Source organism: Arachis hypogaea, chromosome 19 (genome assembly GCF_003086295.3).
Source record: "Arachis hypogaea cultivar Tifrunner chromosome 19, arahy.Tifrunner.gnm2.J5K5, whole genome shotgun sequence".
NCBI lineage: Eukaryota > Viridiplantae > Streptophyta > Magnoliopsida > Fabales > Fabaceae > Arachis > Arachis hypogaea.
In genome coordinates, this window is record NC_092054.1 from 74,662,694 (window position 1) to 74,682,106 (window position 19,413).

Consider the following 19,413-nt stretch of genomic DNA (forward strand, 5'->3'; position numbering starts at 1 on the left):
TGATAAACCACTATTTTATGGTTTATATTGTGCTTAATTGTATGGTTTTATCAATTCTTTACCCACTTATTCATATGATTGGCATGCATTTATATTTCCTTCCTAAAATTATTACATGATTGAATATTTGCTTCCTAAAGACTTTTAATTATGTATTTTAATTCTCCTTCATTCCATTAGATGTCGTGATCTGTGTGTTAAGTGTTTCAGGCTTTATAGGACAGGAATGACTTGGAGATTGGAAAGAAAGCTTGCAAAAATGGAAGGAACACAAGAAATTGAGGAGATGACCAGCGAGAAGTGACGCGGACACATGGCTCACGCGACCGCGCGAATTGGAACTGCACAAGACGCGGAGGCGTGGACGACGCGCACGCATGGCAAATTAAAACGCCGAATGACGCGTCCGCATGAATGGCGATCGCGTGACATGCACGATCTGCAGAATCTGCAGAATTCGCTGGGGTGATTTTGGGCCCTGTTTTGACCCAATTTTCGGCCCAGAAAAGCAGACTAGAGCCAAGGAACATGCAGAAATGAAAACAACAATTCATTCCATACAATTCCCAGTTTTAGATCTAGTTTTTACTCCTTCTCTAGGTTTTCTCTCTATAGATTCATAGTTCTTAGGATTTGATTTTTATTGTTTTTCGCATTGGAATATTGAGAAGAGTTATTACCTCAGCAAGACTTCGTCATTCTAGTTTGTTTTCTTTACCTGTCTTTTACTCTTCCATGTCCTTTGTTTATTTAGAATTATTATTGAATTATTTTTAGAGTTTATTAATACAAGAACTATTTTTATTTTTAATTGATCCCTTTGATTATTGTTTATCATGTCTTTCTATATTTCCCTTTCCTATGTTATGAATTCTATATTCACAATGAGCGAGTAGTTCCATAACTTGGATGGGAGTTGATTGAAAGGAAGACCTTGAGTTGGAATGCTTAAAAGAAAAATTGTAATTGGGTTTATTGTTGGTTTGCCCTCTAGTCACTGACACCAATCCTTTTCAATTGAGCGGATTGGGACTTGTGAATAGAAATAGCTTTCCAACTTGTTTGACTTTCCCTTACCTACTAAGGGATAATTAAACAGAACAACCCTCAATTATCAATTAATCTTGAGAGTACTCCAACAAGAATAGGGCTTCCAACTGATCTACTCCCAGCCAAGGCTTTTATTTAAAATTACACAAATTCTCTAATTTAATTTTCTGTTATTCAACTCAAACCATTTTTTGAAAACATCTGATTAATAAAATAGCACACCTTTCTGCAACTCGTCGGGAGACGACCTGGGATTCATACTCCCAGTATTTTAATTTTAAATTTTGTGACAACCCTTCTAAATTGATAAGCGGATTTCTGGTTGGTTAAGAACTGTACTTACAACGCATCTCTTATAATAAATTCTTAACTCGCCAATTTCCGCCACGTCAATTTTTGGCGCCGTTGCTGGGGAGTTGCAATAGAGTGCTAAAGTTTTTAATTGGAATTTATTTATTTGCATTTTATTTTATTTTGCTACTATGAGCTGCATGTTTCTTTCGTTAGATGACGCGTTCACTTCCTGATCCAAGCTTGCCAGTATTCGATCCTGAGATTGAAAGAACTATTTCACGAATAAGGCAAGCTCGGCGTCGGTTAGTCCTCTCTGAGGGCGGATCTGAAATGTCACTTGAGGAGGAAACAGGCTCCCTTTCTGCTGATTTGCTTGATTTACGTTCAGGTGACATGGTAGCAGCTCGGAGAATTACTATCCAGGAGGCTGGAGCCTCTGATTTTTCAATGCAACCGTTTCAAGCGCATCACCTAGCGGTGGCTACAGACTTTGAAATAAAAATAACACTGCTCAATTTGATGCCCAAGTTTCATGGCTTACCTGCTCAAGAGCCTATCAAACACCTTAGAGACTTCCAAGTAGCCTGTTCTACTGTCAGGCATGATGGTGCAGATGAAACTTCAATTTTGTTAAAAGCCTTCCCATTCTCTCTTGAGGGAATGGCGAGAGAGTGGTACTACACTCAACCCGCAGCAACTATATCCGACTGGAATATACTTAGAAGAGAATTTTTGGAAAAATTCTTTCCAGCTGAAGTTACTGATAAACTGAGGAAAGACATTTCCTTGCTTGTTCAGGATGAGTCCGAGACTCTCTATGAATACTGGAAGCGCTTCAACAACCTTCTGGAAGCATGCCCCCACCATATGATTGACAAGATAGTGTTGCTCGGCTATGTCACACAGGGCATGAGGCCGCAAGATAAGACCACATTGGAAAGTGCTAGCAATGGGTCTATAAAGAAGTACATGACCACTGATGAGGCATGGCAATTGATCAGCGACTTAGCTGAATCTACTCGAAATCACAGGCAGAAACAAGGCCATTCAAAAGCTATTGCAGAAGTATCCTCTAGCAGAGAGACTACTGTTCTAACTCAGAGTATTTGTGAAATGACCAACTTACTGAAGTAGATGCAATTGAATCAACAACAAAGTCAGCAAGCTTAACCTTCTCCACCACAATAAAGCCAACAGTTAGTCCCACAGAGAGTTTGCAGAATCTGTGCTGATTATAGCCATTATACTGATGAATGTCCGCAGCTCCAGCAGGAGGACAACACCGTGGCAGCCACTCATAACTTCTATGACCGTCCCAACCAAGGGTATAATGAATGTGGCAGTTACAGCCATGGATGGCAGGACAATTCTAACTAAAATTGGAGAGATAATTCTAACCAGAATTGGAGGGACAACAATAATAGAGGAGGCAGAGATAATCAGGGAAATCAGAGGTGGAATAATAACAACAACAGGCAGCAGAATCAGAACCAGCCTTACAGAGCACCTCACCTGAGGCAATCCCAAGGACCACAGAATAACCAACAACAGACCTCTCAGATCACTTACCCTTCTTCATCTGCTAATGATGAGTTACTACAATCTATTGATCGGAGACAACAGGCCATGGAAAATAACCTTAATTCTACTCTAAATGGTCTGAAGTCTACCTTACAAGCCCTTATCTCACAGATTGGATCAATGAATAAATCCAATAACCAGCCTTTGAGCTCTAGTTGAATCCCCTCTCAGCCATTACCCAATCCAAAGGGTGGCATCAATGCCATCACCCTAAGGTCTGGAACCACACTGCAGGAGAGGAATCAAGAGGATCCAAACCCACTAGAACACGCCTCAGCTGAAGAGGTAGTGGAAGTAGAAGATGTTGAAGAGGAAGAGGACATACAGGACATGGCTGAAGAAGAAGAAGCCCAATCACAGGAAGAAGCACCAAAGGGCACAGACACTGCAGAAAATGCCATTCCTATTCCATTTCCACAACTTGCAAGGAAGCCCAGGAAGAAGCTAGAACCTGACTCCAAAATGGTAGAAATATTCAAAAAGGTTGAGATAACTGTTCCCATTTTTGATGTTATTCAACAGGTACCTAAATATGAAAAGTTTCTAAAAGATTTATGTATACATAAAGACAAAATTAATGAATTAGAAACTATTCCTTTAGGTAGTTCCATATTTGCTTTAATGGGAGGTTTACCTGAAAAGTGTAGTGACCCAGGTCTATGTATGGTTAATTGTACTATTGGTGGTGTGGTATTTTCTGACTGCATGTGTGATTTAGGAGCATGTGTGAGTATAATGCTTTTGTCTATATATGATATTTTGAGGCTCCCTCCCTTAAAAAGGTCGGCAGCTCATTTTGTGTTACCAGATAAAAGCATTATTACAGTCGCTGGAGTTGCTGAAGATGTATTAGTGGGCATTAAGGGGCTCACCTTTCCCATTGATTTTTATATCCTGGAGATGCCCCAAAATGACTCAGAGAAGCCATCATCAATCCTACTCGGAAGACCATTCCTGAAGACCTCAAAGTTCAAATTGGATGCTTTTTCAGGAACGTACTCTTTTGAAATAGATGGCCGAGTAGTAATCTTCAATCTGAATGGAGCTATGAAGCATCCTCCGGAGGATCATTCTATCCTCCAATGTGACATCATAGATGAAATTGTGGCTGAAGTTCACCAGGAGGAATTTGAAGAGAAGTACATAGGACAAGGTCCAAGTGTGGAAACATTCTCAGAGGACAATGACAGTTCTTTGCCATTGTTACCAGCTCCAGACAACCCAGAGCCTGACCATGAGCAGAAATTAGAATTGAAACCCCTCCCTCCACATCTCAAATATGCTTACCTTGAAGACAAGCAGAAGTTTCTAGTTATCATTGCAAGGGAACTCACTTCTCAACAAGAAGAGCAGTTACTTATTGTGCTGAGGAGGCACAAAAAGGCAATTGGTTGGAGTTTGGCAGACATGGTAGGCATCAACCCTCAAGTTTATGAGCACAGAAAATTTTTAGAAGAGGGAGCAAAGCTTGTCGGCCAACCCCAGAGAAGACTGAACCCCACTATCTTAGAGGTTGTCAAAAAGGAAGTGACCAGACTCTTAGAGGCAGATATCATCTACCCTATCTCAGACAGCGAATGGGTAAGCCCAGTACAAGTGGTGCCAAAGAAGTCTGGAGTCACTACAGTGAAGAATGAGCATGGAGAGCTTATGGCAACCAGAGTTCAGAACGACTGGAGGGTCTGCATTGACTACAGACGCCTAAACCAGGCCACTCGTAAGGATCACTATCGTCTCCCATTCATTGATCAAATGCTGGATCGCTTGTCAGGTAAATCACATTATTATTTTTTAGATGGTTACACAGGCTATTTCCAGATTCATATAGCTCCTGAAGATCAGGAAAAGACCACTTTTACATGTCCTTTTGGGACTTATGCTTATAAGAAAATGCCCTTTGGCTTGTGCAATGCACCAGCTATTTTCCAAAGGTGCATGATGAGTCTTTTCTCTGATCTTATTGAGGACTGTATAGAGGTTTTTATGGATGATTTTTAGTGTATATGGTGACTCCTTTACTCTTTGCTTGGATAGTTTATCTAGAGTGTTAGATAGATGTGTCAATACAAACCTTGTACTGAATTTTGAAAAATGTCAGTTTATGGTCAAACAAGGGATTGTACTAGGACATGTTGTGTCTAATACTGGCATTTCTATAGATCCAGCAAAGACAGATGTTATTTCTAGTTTACCTTACCCCTCCTCTGTGAGGGAAGTCCATTCATTCCTTGGCCATGCAGGTTTTTACAAGAGATTCATTAAGGACTTTAGTAAGGTAGCACTTCCCTTATCCAGACTAATGCAGAAAGATATTGAGTTCGAGTTTAGTGAGGATTGCAAACAAGCGTTTGATAAGCTGAAGACCGCCCTGACTCAAGCTCCAATTGTGAGAGGACCAGACTGGAGCCAGCCATTTGAAATAATGTGTGATGCTGATGTGCGGGAAACGATCCGACACAAAACTCACCGGCAAGTGCACCGGGTCGCATCAAGTAATAATAACTCACGGGAGTGAAGTCGATCCCACAGGGATTGAAGGATTGAGCAATTTTAGTTTAGTGGTTGATTTAGTCAAGCGAATCAAGATTTGGTTGAGAGATTTGTGATTAACAGAATTTAAATTGCATAGAAAGTAAAGAGAATAGGTAAATTGCATGAAATTAAAGAGAACTGAAATTTAAAGTGCCGAATCTTAAAGAACAAGAAATTAAATGGCAGAAACTTAGAACGCAAGAAATGTAAATTGCAGAATCTTAAAGTGCAAGAAATGTAAATGGCTTGAATTGTAAAGGGAATTGGGAATTGGATTTGCAGAAATTAAACAAGGAAAAGTAAATTTCAACAAACATAAGAGTGGAAGATGAATTGGATTGAATCGGATCTTGAAACAGAAATGTAAATGAGCTTGAAAGCAGTAAACAGAGAATGTAAAATGATAATTCTGATCTCAGGACCCAAGAGACTAGATAACCAAGTCTAGATCTCAATTCCTTCCTAGATCCAACAAGAACAATTGTAAAGGAAATGTAAATTGCAGAGAAAGTAGATGAAGAAGCAATTAACAGAAATTTAAATTCAATTGTGCAGTAAAGTGAAACAGAGAGATCTCAGGATGAGATTGAAACAGATTTCCTTCAATTCTCCAACCCAAGATCCAAGACAAGGAAAGTAAAGAGTGCTGGGCAAGAACAAGGAAGAAGAGAGATCAATTCTCCTCCCCAAATTCTCTTGAATTAAAACAACAATGCCAAGAAATGTAAAGTGAGCTCTCTACTAAGTGTACTAATCAAAACCGAAAAGAAAAGCCCCCGAAAAACTTAAATCCTATGCTATTTATACACTTTCTTCAAATGGTCTTCAAGCCTTTCAATTGGGCCTTTGCTCTTGATGGAATTGGGTTGATAGAGGCCTTGGTTGATTGCTCTTGGAGTTTGGAGAAGAACCGAAGTGAACTGGGTTTGGAATCATGTAAGCTTGAGTAAAAGTTTGAGTAAAAGTTTGAGGCAAACTTTTACTCAAACTTTTCATATCAGCCACCCCATCTTTGCTGCTACCAACGTTTGAGCCAAAGTTTGGGGTCAAACTTTTGCTCAAACGTTGGCTCCCCCTTGCACACTCATGGCGCCAACGTTTGCCAAAAAGTTTGAGGCAAACGTTGGCGCAAACTTTTGCTCTCCAGGGTGTTGATTTGTGATGCCAAAAGTTTGCCAAAAAGTTTGAGGCAAACTTTTGCTCAAGCTTTTTGCCCAAAAGTTTGCCAAAAAGTTTGAGGCAAACTTTTGCTCAAGCTTTTTGCCCAAAAGTTTGCACAAAAGTTTGAGGCAAACTTTTGGTCAAGCTTTTTGCTCCCTGGTTCGTTTTCACTTATTCCAAAAGTTTGAGCTAAAGTTTGAGGCAAACTTTTGCTCAAACTTTTTGTCCTCTCTTCCTCCTAGCCATTCCTTCTTGCTTCAACCTTTCTCCAAGCTTTCTTCACCTATCATTAATAAACCAAACACATCAAAGCTATGCTCAAAATCATGAGATATTCATTCTCTCATAATATGTGACAATTATAGCATAAAACCTCATGAAATTGCATTAATTCATCTATGGTTGATTAAATCAAAGGAAGCATGAAAATCTACCCAATTGGCTTGCTTATGGCTCAAGAAAGTGCATAATTCATTTGAAAACAAAAGAAAAAGACTAGTGAAACTAGGCTAAGATGACTTGTCATCAGATGCCTCCAACCATGCAGTAGGAGCAGCATTAGCTCAGCGTGAAGGTAAGGACCCCTTTGTAATTGCTTATGCGTCTAAAAATTTAGATGCCACTCAGTCTAATTATACTACTACTGAGAAAGAGCTTCTTGCTATTGTTTTTGCTCTGGATAAATTCCGAGCCTATTTACTTGGTATGAATGTAGTAGTGTACTCAGACCACGCAGCTCTAAAGTATCTATTAGCTAAAAAGGAATCTAAACCAAGACTTATACATTGGATACTACTACTACAAGAATTTGATTTAGAAATTAAGGATATGAGTGGTTGATAAACCACTATTTCATGGTTTATCTTGTGCTCAATTGAGTGGTTTTTATCAACTCTTTACCTACTTATTCATACTATTTGCATGGTTTTACATCTGCCTTCCTAATTATGTGCTTTGATTGAAAACATGCTTCTTTGGCTTTAAGTTCCCTATGTTTAATCCTCTCTTATTACCATTAGATGCCTTGATATGTGTGTTAAGTGATTTTAGAGATTAGTGGTAACCAGAATCTAGTGGCAGACCACTTGAGTCGCATCGAGCACATTAAGTATGACTCCACTCCTATAGCTGATAATTTCCCATTTGATAACCTGCAAGCAGTATCTGAGGTAGTCCCTTGGTATGCACCTGTAGCTAATTATCTAGTTAGCCGTACCTTTCCTCCAAACTTTTCTAAGCATCAAAGAAACAAGCTGAAAAGCGAGTCTAAATATTATATATGGGATGACCCATATTTATAGAGATGTGGCGCTGATCAGGTAATTAGACGGTGTGTGCCTCAATCAGAATTCCAGTCTATTTTAGAGGCCTGCCACTCATCTAAGAGTGGAGGAAATTTTGGCCCTCAAAGAACAGCTAGAAAAATCCTAGACTGTGGATTCTGGTGGCCTAATCTTTTTAGAGACGCTGCTGAATTTTGTAAATCTTGTTTCCCATGCCAAAAATTTGGTAATATATCCAAGAGGGATGAGATGCCTCAACAAATTATGCTTTTCTATGAAGTTTTTGATGTTTGGGGCATTGACTTCATGGGTCCATTTCCAAATTCTAATGGTTATTTTTATATATTGTTAGCTGTTGATTATGTTTCCAAATGGGTGGAAGCAATTCCTACCCGCACTGATAATGCTAACACTGTTGTTTCCTTTGTGAGAAACCATATTATTTGTCGCTTTGGATCCCCACGAGCAATCGTGAGCGATCAAAGCACCGATTTTTGTAACAGGAGACTAACAGGATTAATGAAGAAGCATGGGATAATTCATAAAGTTGCAACCGCCTACCATCCTCAGACTAATGAGCAAGCCGAGGTATCAAACAGAGAGATAAAGTATATCTTGCAGAAGATAGTCAAACCTCATAGGAGAGACTGGAGCACCAGGCTACAAGATGCACTCTGGGCATACAGAACAGGATACAAGACACCCATTGGGATGAGTCTTTTCCGCTTAGTTTATGGAAAAGCCTGTCATCTTCTAGTTGAAGTGGAGCACAAAGCCTTTTGGGCAGTAAAGGAGTGCAACATGGGATTTGAGAAAGTCGGAGCTGAGAGGAAATTGCAACTGCAGGAATTAGAAAGCCTTCGCCTGGAAGCTTATGAGAACTCAAAGTTGTACAAGGAAAAGATGAAGGCTGTACATGATCAGCACATCAAGAGGAAAGAGTTCCAACCTGTGGACTTAGTCCTCCTTTATAAATCTCGACTGAGACTCATGCCAGGCAAGTTAAGATCAAGATGGGAAGGTCCATACAGAGTAGAGAAGGCCGAGCCGTACGGAGTTTTTCACCTAAGTCATCCTTCAAGCTCTGAACTTATCAAAGCTAATGGACATCGTTTAAAGCTGTACCATGGCGAGAAGATGAAGAAAAACAAGGAGCTTGAGATCTTCCTCTTGGAAGATCCACACATAGCCGAAGACTGAGCTAGTGGAGCATCCAACTTACAGACGTTAAAGCAAAGTGCTAGGTGGGAGACAACCCACCATGGTATGATCGTTCTTTTCTTTATTCGCAGTTTTCTTATTCAATAACTCTTTTCTTTATTAGTACATTTAGCTTGCATCTAAATTTGAATATTTTTATTAAAAAAAAAAATTTTCACGCGACGCGACTGCATCATTGACGCGTCCGCGTCGCAAGTGGCTTAGAGAGATTAATAAAACGAACAGAGAGTCACGCGAGAGCGTGGCTGGAGGCGTGCCCTTGGCACAAATCACCCCACGCGACCGCGTCGTTGATGTATCTGTGTCATGTGGGAACATTGGCCTCCCACGCGACCGCGTCACCCACGCGGCCGCGTGACATGAAAATCGACGTGAAAATGGTGCATAGCTGAAAGTTATGCTAGAGTGGAGCTGGACCGGCGATAGACGCACAATTCCTAGCACGTGAACGCGTGCCCCACGCGTCTGCGTCATATTCCAATATTGGCCACTCACACGATCGCGTCGACCACGCGATCGCGTCACCCAAAATTTGGCAAAATAAGATTTTGAACAGAGAGTTGTGCGAGCGCGAGGCTGCCCTCGCGCCAGTAGCATAAAACGTGTCACGCGACCACGTGACCGACGCGACCACGTGACCGACGCGACCGCGTTGATTAACTTAAAGCGCAAGTCGTGCGAACGCATCACTCACGCGTCCGCGTCGCTTGTGCCGCACAGATTACCCTAAAATGCCAAAAATATCTTATCTTTCTTTTCCCCAAATCCTATTTTCTCTTTTTCTTCCTTATTTCTTCCTTCTCCCTTCTTTCTTACTTTCTACTTTCTCACCACCATTAACAAGGTTTTTCTTTTCTTTTTCCTTCCTTACTTTTCTATTATTCTTTTTATTTTTATGTTTTCTTATTTTCTTTTCTTTTTACTTTCATTATCCATATTTTCTTTTTCTTTCTTTCTTTTAATTGGTGTTAGAATTTATTTGAGTCATTATTTCTCATTATATGCTTGTGGATTGTTGGAAAATAGTTTGGCAATTATATATTACTTTTTAGAAAGGATTGCTTGCATGTTCAAATTATTATTTTCAATAGTTTCTTCATCATGCATGCTATGTGTTTGTGAAAAAGCCCATATGGCATTATGCATTTTCTACATTATTCTATTCTACTATTCAATGCTTGCTTTTCATAAATTCCCTTTACTATTTTATAAATTCCTCCTTCAGCACCACAAGCACCTACAACAAACCAACTGCTCCATCAGATACTTGAAAAGTTAGATCGGCAGGAACAGAAAGCTAAGATGAGAGAGCGCCGTAACAAGCGCCGATTCACATACCTTAAGGAGCTGATTATGGGATAATTCAAGGACTCAGACACCCCGGACTCCACTTCCTTTACCAGCGCAGAGAGCCATGACGGTCCCGACTGTGGAGATACTACTACCAGCCCACCTTTGTTCCTAACAGATGGCACCGAGGATGGTGCAAAGCCTTAAGTGTAGGGAGGTCGGTCAGTACCTGACTTCTGGAGGTAATTTCTCTTCCTTAACACCAATGAATTAGGATATTTAGTTAGTTTTTCTTTTGTAGAATACGATAAATTACATAGTAATAGATTAGTTTCATGCATGTTCTACTTGATTGAAAAGACAATAAGTTTCTTCTAAGACCCTATCTTTAGAACAAAATTTCACTAATTTTAATCAAAACTTTTATGTTGAAATTTGCTTAAAGTTGTATTTAGAACATGATTTTTGGGCTAAAGAACACACAACCTGTGAGACTTGAGCCTTTATGCATGGTTACATTATTTAACCATAATTATTTTATTCTTGTGTGTTTACTTCTCCATGATTGTAATCTATATTTTGTTTCATCCTATATGTCCAATGTTTAATATATTTATATGTTTGCATATGATTGAGGCCATTACTTGTTTAAACTCACTTATCCAAATTAAGCCTACCCTTTCAATTACCTTTGTTAACCACTTTGAGCCTTTAAATCCCATTTGTTCTGTATTTTACCACATTACTAGCCTTAAGCGGAAAAACAATTTTATACCCCAATTGAATCTTTGGTTAGCTTAAGATAGAATTGTATGTGTTAATTAAGTATGGGAAATTGTGGGAACAAAAGATAATAAGGGAATGTGTCATGATAAAATAATGGGAATTTGGGTACCTACTCATGTGAAACTATAAGAATAAAAAAATCTATGTGCATTGATTAGCTATGTTTATTTTTATGTTTGTGTTAAAAAAAATCCAAAAATATTCAATAAATAAATAAGGGGAGAAAATTACCCCAATGCTAAGTTAAGAATTCAAAGATCAATGCATGTATGATAAAGTTAAAATAAAAAGTTGATACATGAGTATGGAATGTGAAAGAAAAATTTTGGGTAGCTGAGTGTGAATTTTAAGTTATATAGAATATATATATGTTGGGTTAAAGCTTGGGTTAATTAAAGATTCAATTTATAAACTTACTTAGCCATATATGTATCATTACCCTTACCATAGCCCCATTATAACCTTGAAAAGACCTCATGATGATTGCATTAATATATTAAATGTTGTTGATTGGTTAGGAGAAGAACCAAAAAAATTAGAAAGCATGATTAGAGAAGGATCGAGTGATTGCCCTATACACTAGAGAGATTAGAGTGTACATACATCATCAGTGAGGGTTCAATGCTTAAATTTCTATGTTCCCTGCTTTCATGAGCTACCTTCTTGAATTTTTATCTGTTCTTACTGTATAAGAATTGAATTAGTGGAGTTTGATTTGTGATTGTCTTGAATAGCCTATTTACTTTTGATCAAGTAGACAAGAATCATATAGTTGCATTCATATATATAGGTTGCATTGCATTACATGAGTTTTACATGTTCCTACTCATTTATTTTATCTCCTTCAACTAAGCATGAGGACATGCTAATGTTTAAGTGTGGGGAGGTTGATAAACCACTATTTTATGGTTTATATTGTGCTTAATTGTATGGTTTTATCAATTCTTTACCCACTTATTCATATGATTGGCATGCATTTATATTTCCTGCGTAAAATTATTACATGATTGAATATTTGCTTCCTAAAGACTTTTAATTATGTAATTTAATTCTCCTTCATTCCATTAGATGTCGTGATCTGTGTGTTAAGTGTTTCAGGCTTTATAGGGCAGGAATGACTTGGAAATTGGAGAGGAAGCTTGCAAAAATGGAAGGAACACAAGAAATTGAGGTGATGACCAGCGAGATGTGATGCGGACGCATGGGTCACGTGACCGCGCGACATAGAGGAAATCGCAGTGACGCAGACGCATGGCTCACGTGACCGCACAGATTAGAATTGCACTAGTGACGCGGAGGCGTAGACGACGCGCACGCGTGGCAAGGCAAAACGCCGAATGACGCGTCCGTATGAATGACGCGATCGCGTGACATGCGCGATCTATAGAATCTGCAGAATTTGCTGGGGGCGATTTTGGGCCCTGTTTTGACCCAATTTTCACAAAACATGCAGAAACAAAAACAGCAATTCATTCCACACGATTCCCAGTTTTAGATCTAGTTTTTACTCCTTCTCTAGGTTTTCTCTCTACAGATTCATAGTTCTTAGGATTTGATTTTTATTGTTTTTTGCACTGGGATATTGAGAAGAGTTATTACCTCAGCAAGACATCGTCATTCTAGTTTGTTTTCTTTACCTGTCTTTTACTCTTCCATGTCCTTTGTTTATTTAGAATTATTATTGAATTATTTTTAGAGTTTATTAATACAAGAACTATTTTTATTTTTAATTGATCCCTTTGATTATTGTTTATCATGTCTTTCTATATTTCCCTTTCCTATGTTATGAATTCTATATTCAGAATGAGCGAGTAGTTCCATAACTTGGATGGGAGTTGATTGAAAGGAAGACCTTGAGTTGGAATGCTTAAAAGAAAAATTGTAATTAGGTTTATTGTTGGTTTGCCCTCTAGTCACTGACACCAATCCTTTTCAATTGAGCGGATTGGGACTTGTGAATAGAAATAGCTTTCCAACTTGTTTGACTTTCCCTTACCTACTAAGGGATAATTAAACAGAACAACCCTCAATTATCAATTAATCTTGAGAGTACTCCAACAAGAATAGGGCTTCCAACTGATCTACTCCCAGCCAAGGCTTTTATTTAAAATTACACAAATTCTCTAATTTAATTTTCTGTTATTCAACTCAAACCATTTTTTGAAAACATCTGATTAATAAAATAGCACACCTTTCTGCAACTCGTCGGGAGACGACCTGGGATTCATACTCCCAGTATTTTAATTTTAAATTTTGTGACAACCCTTCTAAATTGATAAGCGGATTTCTGGTTGGTTAAGAACTGTACTTACAACGCATCTCTTATAATAAATTCTTAACTCGCCAATTTTTGCCACGTCAACTAGCTTTAGTGGCATTCAAGTTAACTAGCAACTTCCAATTGTCAATCAACAAAAGAAATTGATAACTCAAGAGTCTCCAATCACTAAACCCAAGCGAAGAGGAGAAAAATCTACTCTAAAATTCAACCAAGCATTTTATCAAATACTTGGAAGGCATAAAAGGAAAGCATAATAAAATGACAAGAAATATAAAATCTAACACTACCAAATGCAAGGAAATAACAATAATAAAGCAATTAAACAATAAAGGAACATAAAACATGAAATTGCATTAAAGGAAATTAAAATCAACAAAGTGCTCATAGACATGAAAGTAGCAAAATAGAAGAAATTAACAAGAAGAACTAAGAGAGAAAAGATGTAGCAACAAGAAATTGCAAGGAAAAGTAAATGAAAACAACAATTAAAACTAGATCTAAGAAAATCTACACTAATTCTAACCTAAATTCTTGAGAGAAGAGAGAGCTTCTCTCTCTAAAATTCTAGCCTAAGACATGGTGAAAATTAAACTATGACTATTTGGTTTATTCCCCCTTTCAATTCCTGGTTCAATAGCATCAGAAATGGGTTGGATTGGGCCTAAAATGTCTAAGAAAACACTGATCACGTGTTGCCTTTAAGTGAGTCACGCTGATCCTGCGACGCACACGCATGGGCCACGCATACGCGTAGCCTAAAAGCAAGGCAACTATGGCAGATTACATATCATTTTGAAGCCCTGGATGTTAGCTTTCTAACGCAACTAGAACCATCTCATTCGGACCTCTGTAGCTCAAGTTATGATCAATTTAGTACGAACAAGTCAGGATTGACAGTTTAGCAATTCCTTCATTTCTTCATGAGTTCCCCATTTTTACATGCTTTTTTTTCTTCATTAATTTAATCCAATCTTTACCTTCTAAACCTAAAATCACTTAACAAACATATCAAGGCATCGAATGTAATTAAAGCGAATTAACTTTATTAATTTTGGGCCCAAAAAGCATGTTTTTACTATTAAGCACAATTAAAGGAGAATTTACAAAACCATGCTATTTTAGTGAATAAATGTGGGAAAAGTTGATAAGATCCTCTAAATGCAACACAAGATAAACCCTAAAAATGGGGTTTATCAACCTCCCCACACTTAAATAATAGCATGTCCTCATGCTAAACCAAGAAGGATAAGAAACGGTATGAACATTTATTCAAGGTAACTACCTATATGCAAACTATCTACATGCAATCTATCTAAGTGCATATAACTACTTGGTTAAAACAAATCAACTCCCAAGAATACATATATGAATACGAGGGCTAAGGCAATCACGATCAAATCAACTCCTCAATTGAATTGAGTTATTGAAAGGAATTCACAAACTTGCAAGAAAAGAAATAATAGTAGGTGAAAACATAGAATTGAGCAATTGAACCCTCACCGGATGTGTATGCGCTCTAGTCACTCAAGTGTTTAGGGTTGATTCACTCAATTCTCCTCTAATCATCCTTTCTAAGATTTGTTTTTCATCTAACAATCAACAATTATTCAATGCATGCATACATATATCATGAGGTCTTTTCATAGGCTGTAATGGTGCTAGGGTCAGGGTAAGGTTATATATGGCTAGGTGAGTTTGAAATTTGAATCTTTGATTAACTTAAGTTCTCACCTAACCTACAACATACAACCTATGGCATTTTTGTCCCCTTTTTATTGCTTTCTTTTTCTTTTCTTTTCTTTTTCATTCATTTTTTTATATATGTATATTTTTTCTTTTTTTCTTTTATTTTTTTTCTTTTCAAACTAAAAATATATACAAGAGCATCAATGCATATGGTTTAACATTTACTACATGAGTATGTATCCAATTCCCAAGATCTTCAATGAAAATACAAAACATACTTTTACCTCAACCAATGTCCCAAGTTTTTCCACACTTGAATGATGGACACAGTCACTAGTCTAAGCTAATCAAAGATCCAAATTAAGGATATTTATTATTTTTTGCTTTAAGGCTCGTAATGTGCTAAAATTAATAACAATAGGGGATTAAAATAAGCTCAAAATTGGCTAACAATGATTGATGAAAGGTAGGCTATTTGGGTAAGTGAGCTAAATAAAATGATGGCCTCAATCATATAAATGCATGTATTCATGGAATAATGGACATAAAGAATCAAACAAATCAAAGATTACAATCATAGAAAGAGAATAATCACACACAAGAAGGAAAATAATGGTTATATGATGTAGCCACATAATTAGGCTCAAAACTCACAAGGTTGTGTGTTCTTAGCTCAAAAACATGTTCCACAATGTATAATTCAAGCAAGTTCAATGAAAAATTTTTACTCAAATCAATTGGGATGCCAATGTCCTATTAAGAATGTTTTTCTTGGAGAATTTCATTATTTTAACTAAGATTATTACACATATATGCAAACCTAGAAAATACATCAAAAAATTCTAATAGACCTAATAATAAAAGAAAAATAAAATGTGAAAGTGTTAGGATTAGAAATTTGTCACCCAAAAATGACTGTTTCGGTCGGACGACCTCCCCACACTTAAAAGTTTTCACCGTCCTCAGTGCATTCAAAGATGAGCAAGGAGGATATAGTGACTTTCTGGATTGCCACCTTCAGCTGGTGGATCAACCGGTTACTGCATATTCTTTCTTCCGCTTCCCTTGTTGCTTACGGTGCATCCTCCATGAAAAATAGATAACCAGATAAGAAAACAAGTAAATACAAAAGCAAGGAAGCATATATTGTTGGAATGAGGTAATAATCACTAGAATGAAGTGAGTGACCCAATGTGTGACATGGATAAAAGTAAGTGTGCATCCTAAGTTGCGCGTGATTTATAACACACACACTAACATAAAAAGCTATGTCACAGTTACACAAAAAGGAACATGCACTTCACTCATTCTAGTGTACTTGAGATGCTTCAAAGAAAACTTGTAAGTTAAGACCAACAAATAAATCATAAAGAAGCATGAAAGCATTCAAGCAATAATCAAACAATTGTGAAATGGAAGATGAAGGGACATTGGTTGATGTGCAAGGAGACTTTAATGATAAAGGTACAATGAAAATCACACATCAACTAATGACACACTTTGAATTTTGGTTTCCATCACCTGGTGAACATAAAATAGGACACATGGTTGCTATGTAAAGTAGTAAAAGAGTCTAGAGGTGAAATCAATCACATAGCAAGAAAGGTCCATATAGCTTGACAATTTAAAAAAAGATGTCACTAGGTGAGCTTACAATCCAAATTCACAATTGGGGCATTATGCCAAAATGACTAGTTTCACATATGTGTAGAGCATATAGTTAAACAATTGAAGGTCAACATGTCATTAAGGCATAAGCATAACATATGGATGCATATGATCAAGTAACACAATGCATTGAGATAAATGCACATCATCCAACATCAAGAAATTACCCAGTCAAAGTAAAGAGTTCCAATCACATGTGGCTAGCTACAACATGCAATTTAAAAGATTTAGAATGCTTGAAAGGAAATTCTCATGCACTTGGTATGCAATAAATTAAGCATAAAGAACTCAAAATCAAGTAACAAATTATAACCTCAATAATGGATTCCAACAATGAATATTAATAACAATGATGCTAGGATAGCATCTCATGGGTAATCAGCAGCAATTAACATCAAAATCAGCAAATTAAATCAATAATCCAACACTTAGCACTAAAACAGAAAAATAAAGTAACTAACTAACTAACTAAAGGATAAGATGGTGGATGGTGAATGATAGTGGTGGGTGACGATTGGAGGAGGGAAATTAAGAAAAATAAGAGAGAAGAAGAAAAGAAATGGAAAGAAGAGAAGAAAAGAAAGGTTTGTGAATAGGGCAGGGGGCCACGCGTACGCGTGGATCACGTGTACGCGTGATAGTGAAAAAATGGATATGACGCGTACGCGTGGGTCACGCCTATGTGTGGGGTGGAATTTGTGGTAGACGCATAGTTTTGGCACCCTACCAGCACAAGTCTCTGTTTTTGTACTAGGAGTTCCCAACATAGCATACAATGCGTGCGCGTCGGCCACGCCCACGCATGGCGTGCCCCCTTTTTTTTTTTAAACACAGAAAATAGAAACAGGGCACTCTCCTAACCTATAAACACTCTAAAGCAACCAAAATTCAATTTTAACAAAAATCTTTTAGTTTTTAAAAAATTTTCAAAGGCAAAACAAACAAAACTTGCTCTTCAAGCAAAATGCAATTCAAAAACAACTATTCTAATCAAAGCATGAGCCTAACAAGCAACCTAGTGATCAAAGCAAGATATGAAAAAGTATGAAAAGAAGAAAACTACCTAACAATGGAAACTCAATTCATTCATTGATTATATATACAAGAGAATGGAAAGAGTTTACCATGGTAGGGTGTCTCCCACCTAGCACTTTTATTTAAAGTCCTTAAGTTGGACATTTGGTGGGGGATTTGCTATGGTGGCTTATGCTTAAATCCTTCCTTGTATCCCCACCAATGCTTGCATTTCCAATGTCCTCCGGGATCTCAAACTAAGCGCATCAAGCTACTAAGAGATCTCAAGCGAGTACCAAGGCCCCAAAGTTGATGATTATTGATAAACCACTATTTCATGGTTTATCTTGTACTCAATTGAGTGGTTTTTATCAAGTCTTCACCCACTTATTCATATAAATTGCATGGTTTTACCATTCCTTCCTCATTTTATTAGATTTATGAAAACATGTTTCCTATGCTTTATTAATATTAAAATTAATTATTCTTTATTACCATTCGATGCCGTGATTTGTGTGTTAAGTATTTTCAGGTTTCATAGGGTAGGAATGGCTTAGAGGACAGAAAGGAAACATACAAAAATGGAAGGAAAGCATAAAAATGGAGTTTTGAAGAGAAGGCAGCGACGCGAACGTATGGACGACGCGGCCGCGTGCCTGGCGCAAAACGCATATGACGCGGACATGTAACTGACGCGTACGTGTGACCAGGAAAAACTCCAGATGACGCGAACGCGTGACCCACGCACACGCGTGACAGATGCTACGTGTAGAAACTGCAGAAAATGCCACCAGCGATTTCTGAAACCCTTTTTGGCCTAGATCCTAGTCCAAAAACACATACTAGAGGCTATAAAGTGGGGGAATACATCCATTCATGGGAGATTCTTTGATTATTCACTTTTCATAATTTAGATGTCGTTTTCAGAGAGAGAGGTTCTCTCCTCTCTCTTAGGATTTATATTAGGATTTAGAATTTCAACTTCTTCTCAGGTTCAATATTCCTTTTATATTTTTATTTATTCTAATGCTTTTATTCATATCTGACTCATGTTACCAATTTGGCTTATGAATTCTTCGTATTTAGATTTGAATGTTTTATTTAATATAATTTGAGGTATTTCAGATTTGACTTTGCTTTGCTTTATTTATATGAATGCTTTTAATTTAATTTAGATATTTTTTCCCTTTTGGCTCTGGTTAAGTAATTGGTGACGCTTGAGTTATCAAATAAAGCAGTGGTTGAAATTGGGAGTTGCTGATTAATTTGAGTTCCAATAACTCTAGCCTTTCCAAAGGAAAGACTAGGAGTTGAGGATGAAATTAATTAGTCCACTTGACTTAAATAAGTGGGATTAAAATCCAATTCTCATCACAATGGATAATGATAACTGGGATAGGAATTCTAATTCTTATACCTTGCCAAGAGATTTCATTATTATTAATTTATTTTTCTTGTCATTTAAATTACTTGCTCCTTATTTCAAAAAAACCCAAAAAATTCTACCTTTTCCATAGCTAATAATAAGTCATACCTCCCTACAATTCCTTGAGAAGATGACCCGAG